This window comes from Mustela lutreola, chromosome 3, assembly GCF_030435805.1.
Source record: "Mustela lutreola isolate mMusLut2 chromosome 3, mMusLut2.pri, whole genome shotgun sequence".
NCBI classification, from domain to species: Eukaryota; Metazoa; Chordata; class Mammalia; order Carnivora; family Mustelidae; genus Mustela; species Mustela lutreola.
The window spans coordinates 20,690,337-20,702,569 of record NC_081292.1 but is presented as its reverse complement, the minus strand read 5'-3'; the positions used below and the strand labels follow the sequence as shown (position 1 = coordinate 20,702,569).

The following is a 12,233-nucleotide window of genomic DNA, read 5'->3' as shown; positions in this document are numbered from 1 at the left end:
TGGGAGTTGATAGTCTAGTGAATGAGATGTAGTAGCAAATAGATAAGTAACAGTAGAACTGAGTAAGTACAAGGAGATGGTAAGTTCTATGAAGATGCAGAGTGAGAGCACTTAGCCCAGTCTTAGGGGTCCGCAGAAGGATTCCCAAAGGAGGTGATGGTAATGAGGTAAGGAATTAGACATGTGAAGGCAGAGCGGATGGGAGCTGTTAGAGAAAGCATCCTCCTGGGTTGAGAATGTGGCCTGGACGCCTGGCATCATTGAGAGTGGCCGGAGTGGAATGCGTAGAGTGTTGTGCAAACTCAGCCAGAGGAGCAAAGTGAAGGCTTGAACCCGAACACTGGACCCGAAAGAGCCGGGGCCACCTGGTCTGGCAGCTGGGGGTTTTATCCTGATGATGTTGACATTCACAGGTTCCAGCGGGTGGGTCCAGGAGCAAATTCGCACTTTGAGAAGATTATTCTGTCTGCAGCATGGGGAAAGGAATGGAGATAAAAGAGCAACACAAGGGGCTCTTAGAGCGACTGTGTGGGCTGCGATTTCATTAGTTTCCAGTGAGAAATGATAGTGACTTAAAATGGAGGCACGTCAGGTGGGACGGAGAGAAATGGATGGATTTGAGAGATATTAAGGAAGCAGAATCCGTAAGACTTGACTGATGGGCTATAGGTCTTTAGGGAAAAGAGGAGTCAACCTCAGATTTGTCTTTGAGCCATAGCAAGCTGGCAGTAGTATGAAAGATGAATCCGAGAGACTGTCAGGCTGAAACAAGGGAACCAATTAGAGCCATGATAAACAATGTCGTTTTGTACAGGGACCCATTCAGGGACCCCAAAAAAAAAATGTTTATGACTATGCTCATTTCAATCAAATGAAAATAACATTATAGAATTCTATTAAGATAATATGTATAATCTTAGAAATAAAATTACCTTTCTTAGAAGAATGTCAGTGAGAAAACTGGCCCTGTGTCTAGCCACTTAAATATTAATGTCTGGGCCAAGTTCAGACATGGCACCATGAACACAGCTCATTTTTTGGTTCCTATTCCTGTGGCACTTTGGACCTCACAGAAGCATTCTAGAGTATGCTCCTTTTTTTATCCTTAATGCAGCCTTGCAGGCAGGACTTACTAGGTTTCCAGTACACAGAAGCAGAAACAGAGAAGGAAGGGAAATGGCTTCACTTGCCATATGGCAAAGTTGAATCTAGAATATTCATTCCATTCAGTGCCATGTCTCCCGAGGTTGCAGCCTTTGCTGTCAGACATCATGCAGATGAAATCAATGTGCTGGCTCCCTGCTTCCTTCAGCAGCCTGGGCTTCTTGTCCTACTGGCTGTAGGATTGTCTGTCTGCTTAGGGGCACAGAGGCGAGGATGGCAGGAACGGCCCCTTTACTGGGAAACCCGGGACAATGCCTGTTTCTCCTGCGGCGGGGGGTGAGGGCTGGTCACCCAAGCGTTCTTGCCACCTTACTGCATTCATGCCACTTCTGGGGACCTCTGCTCTGGAACCCCCTGTCAGGCAGGCTTTGACTTTCAGTTACTTAGAGCCCAGGCGCTGGGCAAGACAGAAATGGTTTCTCCAGATGTGGATCCTGTGCTTTGTAGAGTCTGAAAACTTTCCAACCAAGTGGAACTTGGTCTCTGGGTTGTATGTTGTAGCCAAATGAAATAGGTGAGCCAAAAGAACCTCTCTTCCCAAATCAGCAGTTCCATAACCTCCAGGATCTGAAGTCTCTGCCCTTAGCTAGAGCAGAGATGAGGAGAACCAGCAAGGGAGAGGGAAGAGAGAGGAGGGAGGGACGACTCTGTTGTGAAACTGTCCCTTCAGGCGGCAGTTCCTGGCCACACAACAGCCTCCTGCATGTCAGGCGATTGTGGTATCAATGAGAAGGGAGCTTGTGTCTTAATCTGGCAATTTAGAAATTAAAGATGCAATTAAATATGATTACGGATAAGCTTGAAATAGATTTTCTGAATATAAACAATCACATGTACAGATGCACGCATTTATTCACTAGTCTCTCCACAAGCACGCTGTGGTCTTTTTTCCCAGCTTTATTGAGCTATAATTGATGTGGAACGTTGTATAAATTTGATATACAATGTATTGATTTCATATGCTTATAAATTGCAAAATGATTGCTACCAGAGTGTTACCTCCATCATGTAACAGAATTACCATTTTTTTGTGTGTGGGGTAAGAACACTTAATATCTACTCTCATGGTGATGTTCACGAATATCACACAGCATTATTAACCATAGTCACCGTGCTATGCATTAAATGCCCCAAACTTATTTGTCTTATCACTGAAAGTTTGTACGCTTTGACCAACAAACCAACATCCCCTCAATTTCCCCCTACTTCCCAGCCCGTGGTGACTACCACAGTACTCTGTTCCTATGAGTTTAGCTTTTAAAGATTCCATACATAAGTGATATCATTCAGTGTTTGTCTTTCTGTTGACTTCCTTCACCTCACATAATGCCCTCAACGTCCACCACTGTTGTCACAAATGGCAGGATCTCCTTCTTTCTGGTGGCTGAATAATATTCCATTGCATGTGCGTGCGTGTGTGTGTGTGTACACATATCTCCATATAAATGATGGACACTGAGTCGCTTCCCTATCTTGGCTATCATGAGTAATGCTGCAGGGGGGCATGGAAAACCAGGGAGTGGTTTGAATTGCCGTGGGTGGTCAGCACATGTTTTGGTGTTTTTCATCTTTCTTAGCCTTTACCTCTGAAGCCCACCTCTACCCTGAACTGCCTTTTCTACTTCCAGAGCCTCATAATGATTATCTTTGAAATGACCATCAGATTGATCAGGGAACTGCCCTTAGCATTACAAATACTGGTTATAGACAATTGCAGATCATCTCTCCTCTCAGTTGCAAAAGTAATATATAAGTGATAATATGAACTACTGCCATCTTTGGAACATTTACTATTAACCAAATCTGAGCTAAGTGCTTTATACACACTAACTTAATGATAGGTTGCGATTCAATTATAGTACGGTATTAGGGTTTTGGGGACTTTTATGGCAATAAGTTAGGCATTGCCATACCTCTTTTTTTTTTTTTAAGATTTTATTTATTTATTTGACAGAGAGAGATCACAAGTAGGCAGAGAGGCAGACAGAGAGAGAGAGGAGGAAGCAGGCTCCCTTGCTGAGCAGAGAGCCCGATGCGGGACTCAATCCCAGGACCCTGAGATCATGACCTGAGCCGGAGGCAGTGGCTTAACCCACTGAGCCACCCAGGCGCCCTGCCATACCTCTTTTTTCATTAACTTTATCCAGTTCTTTGAATTGTATACTGTGTGCAGGATTCAAAAGGCCAAATTTGCCAGTTTTATCTAGACCCTCTCTGAAGTAAGGAAAATGCCTCTTCTTACATTTTTATACTTTTCACAAGGGAATGCCAAAATACATTGTCTTCTGTTATTTTTTCCCCTCAAGCTGCTCCCGCTCTTCAGGACCACATCTGACTCCCTAGAATCTCCTTTAAGGACATGTCTCAGGCCTAGCAGTCTTCTGAAGGCAGCGGTTCTCAGTGATTTCCCCCTCTGACGCAATCCTATAGGGATAGGCGCATTTTGACAAAACCCCCAACTGAAAGACTATCTCAGAAGGTTGTGGAAATGCAAAGGGAGGCTGCAGATGACCTGTGATTCCCAGCATGACCCAGTGACACCTCCCTCACTCTGCCCTTTAGGCATATGCAACGCACAATAATATAATTGGAACGATTTTGGGTGCACTCTAATTTGTTTAATTTAAAATTGGTTTGCTTTGAATTTTATTGCATAAACACACAACGCAAAAAAAAAAAAAAAAAAAAAAAAAAGTCACACCTGTCTGTGCAAAGTTCTATGGAGATCTCCAGAAAAAAAAAAAAAAAAAAAAATACTGGAAATAAGTGAGTTCATCAAGGTCAGAGGATACAAGATCGATTTACAAAAATCAATTGTAATTTTATGTACTGGCAATGAGCAATCTGACAATGAGATTTAGAAAACAATTGCATTCACAATAACACCAAGAAGAATAAAGTACTGAGGAATAAATTTAACAGAGGGAGAGTGAGACGTGAACCTTGAAAATTATAAAACATTGGTGGAAAGAGTTAAAGAGGAGCTAAATGAATGGAGAAGCATTCCATGTTCATGAGTTGGAAAATGTTAGTTCTCCAATGCACTAGAATGGCTATAATAAAAAAGAGACAAAAGTAAGTGTTGAGCAGGATGTGGAGAAACTGAAACTCACACGGTACTGGTGGGAGGTAAAATGGTGCAACCACTTCGAATGACGGGTTCTCAGGTTCTTAGAAAGCTACCGTATGACTCAGCAATTCCACACTGAAGTATCTACCTAAGAAAAATGAAAATATAATACACAACATTTTTAAATGGATATTCATAGTGTTGCTATAACACAAAACCTCAGACTAGATCCAAATGCCCATCACCATGTAAACACATAAACAAAACATGGTACCATCACCCATTGGAATACTCCCCAGTAATAAAAAGAAAGGAACTACTTAGTTACGCTACAACGTGGAGAAACCTCAAGAACTATGCTAACTGAAGAAATCCAGAAACAAAAGATCACGTATCATGTAATTCTCCATATATATATGAAGTATCCAGAAGAGGTGATCTCTAGGGACCAAAGGAGATCATTTGCTGGGGCTGGTCTGGGAATTGACTGTAAAAAGGCACAAAAGTCTGGGAGGAGAAGAGAGTCTCAGGGTGATGAGGGTGATAAAAATGTTTTAAAAGTAGATTGTGGTGACATTTGAACATCTGTATGCTTTTACTAAAAATTATTGACTTGTACCTTTATTATGGGTGAACACTATGAATATTATACCTTCATATAGCTGTTAATAAAAATGAAATAAAATAACCAGGATGGAGGATGGGAGATCCACATAAAACAAGTTTAGCAATAAATTGATAGTTCTTGAAGCTAGATGGTAGGTAATGAGGGGTCATTATATATTTTGCCTTTCTGCAGTCTGTGTCCATTTAAAATTTTCATAATAAAAAATTAAAAGGAAATATTAAACAAGGGAAATGTCAGACTTCTTTATTTCTTTATGTGAAATGAAGTCTGACTCAGTCTTTCTATTACAAGGATGAAAGAAAGCGAAGTCTCAGTCATCACGGAGGTGATCTTGTGCTGGGATCACTCAGCAATCTGGGAGGCTCATGGGATGCTTCAAGTCTTCAGGCTGTCAGGGCCAGGGTGACATGAGTGCTATCTGTAAGGAATGATTCTCAGAAGTCCACAGTGTTGCATTTATATGCAGAACAGAGGAGGAATCTCGGGTCTGTGGTACCCATATTTAAAGCCAGCCTCCCCAGATCCCTTCTGGTTCAGGATCCCGGGTTCTCATTCCCTTCAGAGTCTTGATCCATTTTTGCCCAACATGGGGCATCACTTGTTTCATAGTAGGATGAACCATAGACCTACATCCTTTTCTCAGCTGTGAGAGTAACTTCTCCAGGCTCATTCCAGCCCTTTTATTGATGCAGGAGGGCTGGGTTCCTGTCTCACGGAGTTGAAGAATGAATCTGGCAGACAAAAGAGAGTGACTAAAGCAACAGAAGTTTATTAAGTGAGGATACAGAAAACACTCTCAGGAGTGAGAGGGGTCCCGACAGGGTTCCCACTGAGGGCTTTTAGGGTTGGTCTTTTATAGAAAGTTAACTAGGGATTGTAAGTCTTGTTGACTTATCCACTGACAGCACCTTTGTGTAAGCAGGACTAGTAATAACATCTTTAATGGCTTACTTCTTGTAAGATCTCTTTATTTTCTGTCAACCACAAGAGACTGTCATAAATAAGACTCCCCCCTCGGACACCTAGGCCACGGTGGTCTGGACTGTTCTGTTTTCTCTGGTTTCCTTACACCTCCACATTTTGGGGATTTCTGTGAGTCTGATCATGGAACCCTCCATCTTTTTCTCTCTACCTATTCCTGCCTGTTCCTGTCTCATTATCTTAACCTCTTTCCTGGATTTTGGCTTTTCCAACAGCCAGAAGAGAAGTTCTTCTTCTTTTTTTTTTTTTTAAAGATTTTATTTATTTATTTGATAGACAGAGATCACAAGTAGGCAAGGAAGGCAGGCGGCAGAGAGAGAGGAGGAAGCAGGCTCCCCGCTGAGCAGGGAGCCGGATTCAGGGCTCGATCCCAGGACCCTGGGATCATGACCCGAGCTGAAGGCAGAGGCTTTAACCCACTGAGCCACCCAGGCGCCCCGAGAAGTTCTCTTATAGCTCCTTCTATTTAGGCTGTGCTCATGCACCTGAAGTATGGGTTCAAAAAAATATTCTTTGACTTTAATACGTGTGTGCATGCATGCACATATGTGTGTGTGTAAAATGCAAAGACTGCAATATACCAGTCCCAACTCTTTCCAAACTCGTCTTCAGCATGTAAGCCTTGGTGCATTCACTTATTTAATCATTGATAAAACAAATATTTATGGAGCTCCTCTGAGTAATGCTGGGCTGTGTTTGTAGCACACAGTATTGCGCTGAACAGAGCCCACAGAGGCTCTGCCTCTGTGCAGCTTAGACTCTAGGACTGATGTTTTCAAACTTTAATGTGCCTAAGAAGCACACGGCAGTACAGTTAAGATGCAGTCCCCGATTGCCCACGTCTGGACCTCTGCTCGAGATCTGCATTCTTAACAAACTCCCTTGCGATGGCAGTGCTGCAGGTGTCTGAAACACGTTCTGGGGTGGGATGCAGGGAGATTTTGGAGAACACTGAAGTTAATCCTCCATGAGTTTCCATACTGAATTATTTGCAACAGGCTCCTTTTGTAGTGCAGAGGGAGGGTCATTGACATACTCACCCTGCAGCAGCCCACACCTGTCACTTGGCCCCCAAGTAAGGTATTTCTCTCTTTTGTCATGGACACACCCCACAACGAAGCAGCCTGATAACAGACCTCACCCTGTCCCACACCCTTTTGTGCTGGCATCCAGAGGCTTCTCTGATTAATTCACAGGTCAGGACTTGTGTGTCAGCCTTCCCTTAGGGAACTGATCCTGCTTTCCACTTCAAAGGCCCATCTGGCAGGTATCAAAGGTGTGTAGATCTTTGGAACTGAACTTGAGCTTTTTCTGGTCTTATATTTTAACCCCTTCCTGCTCCCCACCTCTATGTTATTATGTTAACACTAAGAAGGAAAAATAGAGGAAAAGCACCCTTGTTTTGCCTTATTTTTTATACGCCTTGTTTCCCCTGGAAAGCCATCTCATTGGGTTTGTGTGGTTGTTCCATGAAGTGAGTTAATTCCCTGTAGGGCCCCGTGGCTATAGTTCAGAAGAACCGGCTTCTAAACAGCAAGGTTGATCAGGCATTTATGTACAGCCACAGCCGGGGAGGTTGTCTGGTGATGCCAGCTTACTGGAGTGGTGCCTCTAGGAAACGGTTCTAATGGAATCTTTGGAAAGGCAGACAAAAATATCTGTAAAATGAAGTTCTTACAACTTCATGACAGTAATAAATACTTGGGGGGGAAGAAAAACCCTACAGGTCTGTATTTGCTTCCTATTGTTGTTCTAACAGATTGCGTCAGATTTAGTGACTTTAAAACACATGCTCACTCTTGAAGTTCTGGAGGTCACAAGTCTGCCATCAGTTTCGCTGGGCTCAAGTCAAAGTGTGTGGGGGTGGGGTGGGAGGTGGTGACCTGATTGGGTGGAGGCCAGCTTCCTGGGTGGTGAAAGAATTCACCCCAGGCAGAACAAAGGACATAGAAGTTTATTGAATACTTTGCAAGGGAGCAGCGAGCAGGATAGCCAAGGAGAGACTGTCTGGGCAAGGCTGTAGAGAAGGAGGTATGGGAAGGCGAGGAGGTATGGCAATGTATGCAGTGGTCCTTTTTTAGCATCTATGTCCGGGTGTAATTAGCCCATTGGTCAGCTAGGGTTTATGGATATTTTGAGATGGGTCGCCTCTGGGTCTGCTTGGATTCAGCCAGGGGACGGGGGCCCCTGTGGGCCCTTCTGCCTTACTCAAGTTCTCATTGTTCAAGTCAATTACTTGAAAGGGGCTTCTGCAGTGTGAGGGTTGGTTCGTTGTGGGGTTTCTGAAGGCATCTTGTTTCTTTGTCTTTTTCAGCTCTATTGGCCCCCCTATTTTCCTTGGCTTGTGGCCCCCCCCGTCCGTGTTCAAAGCTCATCGTTTCAGTCTCTGATTCTGTCATCATGTTGCCTTCTCCTCCAACTCTGACTCCCACTGCATCCCTTTCTGGAGGACTGGTGATTACTTCAGGTCCGCGAAGATAATCCAAGGTAATATCCTCTTTTTTTAAGATTAATCTCTTAACGTTAAGATCCTTAATTTATTCATGTCTGCAAAGCAGATTTCGCTCTATCAGGTAACATTCTCCAGTTCCTGGGATTATGATGTGGACGTCGAGGGGACTATTACTCAATAGCAAGCCATGGAAAGTAGTTAATAGTGTTATATTTATTCAGTGGAATATTTTACAGATGTTAAATCTCTTGAATAGCATTTAATGAAAACAGAAAGTACTGTAATGCATTCGGCATTTGTTCACTGTATCTAATGCTTCCTAGGTTCCGGGCTCTGTTCTGAGCACTGGATGTATAGTTGGGAGTGAAGCCCAGCCCTCTTGCATCTTATGTCCTGGTCAAAGAGACAGACAATGAGCAAATAAATTAATAAGCAGAGTAATTTCAATTAGCAATAAGTGCTATAAAGCCAGTTGGGTGGGGGGCAATGAAGAGGGTGACCTTGCACAGAGAATCAAGTAAGACTCCCTGGAGAGGTTACATTTCCACTAAGACCTGATGAAGAGAAGGAGCCAGCCATGTGCCAGCCACGTGCCAGCCACGTGCCAGCCACTGGTAGAATGTTTTAGGCAGAAAGGAAAGCAAAGACTAATGACCTTTTTTTTAAAAGTTTTTTTTTTTTTTAATATTTTATTTATTTATTTGACAGAGAGATCACAAGTAGGCAGAGAGGCAGAAAGAGAAGCAGGCCCCCTGCAGAGCAGAGAGCCTGATGCGGGGCTTGATCCCAGGATTCTGGGATCATGACCTGAGCTGAAGGCAGAGGTTTTAACCCACTGAGCCACGCAGGTGCCCCACTAATGACCTTTTTTGAGGCTGACAGTTGTTTGGTGCATACCATGGACTAAGGCTGGTGTGGCTGGGCATAGGTGTCAAGGGGAGAGGTAGGACAGGTGGGCAAGAGGAAGGATGTTGCCAACCAGCGGCTGGCAGATAACCACTGGATGCTCACCCTGACTTCCCATCTCTCTTCTTTCCCATGGAGGCAACCAGTTTAGTATCAAGCATTGATACATGTAGTTAAAGATATTGCTCTTGCTCCTAAAGTAGGGATTAGGAGGTTTGGGGCACTTCCTCGCCAATAAAGATGTCCAGTAAAACCAGTGTGTAGAAGAAGGATTTTCACTTTTGCCCTTTAACTCCTTTCTCTCTGAAACATGGACTGCATCCTAGAAATGGAGCAGAGCCTTGTAACCATGAACCTGAGAGCTTTGGGCTAATAATTTTGGAGCATAAAAAGTACCTGGGAACTTGAAGGGGCCATGTGGCTATTACTCTCATTCAAAAAACCTACCTCCAGATTCCTGTTTGGTTGGGCTATTGGAACCAGGATTCTAAGACATGAATTGGAATCCGATCCCTCAATGATAAATAGAGTAAGAAATGTATATTTTGTTCTGTGTGTAACTGGAAATTACCATTGGAAGGTTTTAAGCAGGAGAGCAATATGGTCTGATTTATATTTGTGACAAATGGTCCTATTTACTCTATGGATACTAGATGGTAGGTCCCACTGGGGACATCAAGTAAATGATCATTGCAGTAATTCAAGAGAGGGAAGATGCTAGCTTAGATGAGGGTTATAGCAGTGAAGGTGGGGAGACTGTATTATACTAAGTTAAAAAAGGAAAACAGTAACATATATTTACTTTATATACAGTATAAAATAATAGTAACCAACATTTATTGAGTATCCTTTATGGCCGGATAAGGTTTTAAGCATTTACATATACTAACTCATTCATTTTATTGTTATACTAGTTGTGGGAAGTAGGCATTATTTTTATCCACATTTTGCAAGTAAGAAAACTAAGAAGTAAAATGGCTAAATAATTTTGTAGTAAGTTATGGAAAATGCCTTCCTCCGAGTGTGTGAGTGTGTGTGTGTGTGTGTGTGTATTTGGGAGGTTCTGTATGTGGGTGTGCAGATAGGGAGATACAGATGGGGATACCCTAGGGAAAAAAAGCTAAAAGGAAATTACCAAATATTTTAAAAGTTTTATGTCTGAGCAATAGGGTATCATGCAGTTTTTCTTCTTTATGCTTTTCTTATTTCCCAGTGTTTCTACAGTGAACCTGGGCTATCCTTACATTCTGGAGGATAATTAATACGTAAAAGATACCATAGTTTAGAATCGTGGTGTTAATGCATTTTATATCATGTCAGCTGCTTTGAGGCACAGACAGAAAGGGTCATAGCACAGTTACCACAACCAGATAGAAAGCTGAGCTGTGGACATGAAATCATGGACCAGGTGAAGTTTCTAGATCTTTAGGGCATAGCGATGGCTTCTTCATCCTAGTCCTGTCATCCATCCACTCACTGGTGGATAGTCCTCTTCAAACAATGAGGCTTTTCAGCTTTTCCACACTCTGACATTGTAGATACAGAGCAGCCTTTCAGCGTAGTCTGCTTATCCAGATGTGCTCCCAACATCTGGATTCTGTATGCCACGTTGGCTTTCTCTGAAGAATTTCCCATGTCCACCATGACATCATTTAGTGTATTTATGTTGGAGAACCCGCAGAGAAATACTACACCTGTGTTATATATGTGAATGTGTGGTTATAAATTGCAGAACAACAAATCATTAGAAGGTGAATCCACTTATCAAATTCCTAGGAGCTGTTCAGAGAAAAGCCACATAAACTACTTACTTCTCTGTATCCTTTGCCAGAGCCAGTCAATGAGGAGAGGGCATCAAAACCCAATTTAGGGCAAGGGGACCCCAAAACTAACCTTTTGGACTCCAAATCCTGAAATTAGCAGAAAATATTCTTTAACGTCTCTGCAGGCACAGAACATTTATTTCATTTCTTAGAATCACTCAGTCTCCATTTTTCAGACTCCTCTACATGTCTACTGTTTGCTCAGTTCTTAGCACTAAGCCTTGTGCATCAATACCATGAATATATTAGAAGAAAAAGAGTATATCCCTAAATGTATCAAAAATAGAAAAAGAGATAGTAAAATAATGGACTCAAAAATCAGAGAATGAACAAAATGCTAGTATTTTGCATTAGTATGCACATATCTTTTTTTCTTAAGGATTTGAGAACATTGGAGTATGTGCTCCTTGTTTTTACATAGACAATTTGAAGGACATAAAATCCATGATGTATTGAAAAACTTATGGTAGGAACTGAGGGCAAAAGTCTAAATACACCACACTTTATTCTTTAAAAATAGCTCTGTGTTTCATTACATTTTCTGCCACCTATTAGATTTGACTAATTCATAAGTGAAGGTAGCCTTTGGATTATGTAGTCAAGTTACACGGAATGTCATTGGGGAAGAAAATGATGAGGAAGAAACAGTGTTCATTATACAATCAAGAACTGTGAAAAAGATTAGAGTAGAGAGGCTTTAGAAGAATTGTTTTTGTTTGTGTGTTTGTCTGTCTGTCCGTTTTACTTTGAAATAGATACAGGAGCTTACTTGAAGCTGCCTGACAATACAAGGGTTTGGCTAAAATAAAGAGAGCAGGTTTCAGTAGAGCAAGGCACTCCTTCCTAAATGGACTAATTCTGATAAATCACCAAGACATGGGGCTGTCAGATTCCAGACAATGAATTTATACAGAAGGAAACAAAACCCCATAGATGTTTTTATTGCAGATGTTCTTATTATGTCAGAGCCAAGCTATAAAACAGGCAAAGAACTGAGCATAATTACAGCCTGTCTCAATGAAGTGAGGACAACTGGAGAAAAGCTCCATGGAAGCCCATTGCACTGAGGGTGGGTGGGTGGTGGGTTCTCTTAGCAGGACCATGAGTCAGGTTCAGGGGCAGGAACTGTATCTGTGCTGTGCAAAGCTGTGGGTCTGATTTGTAGACAGTAAGTTGGGTTATCTTAGGTGGGCAATGAAAGAATGTGCC

At 42.4% G+C, this 12,233-nt stretch overlaps 1 long non-coding RNA gene across 6 annotated transcripts in view; it reads left to right on the top strand.

Annotated features, from left to right (window-relative positions):
- Window positions 1–12,233, top strand: part of LOC131826468 (uncharacterized) — a 268,182-nt gene that overhangs the window by 20,079 nt on the left and 235,870 nt on the right. For all 6 annotated transcript variants that reach the window (XR_009351612.1, XR_009351610.1, XR_009351614.1 and 3 more), the window contains one exon: window positions 8,158–8,330. This is a non-coding gene — a long non-coding RNA (uncharacterized LOC131826468). The remainder of the gene's footprint in view (window positions 1–8,157; window positions 8,331–12,233) is intronic.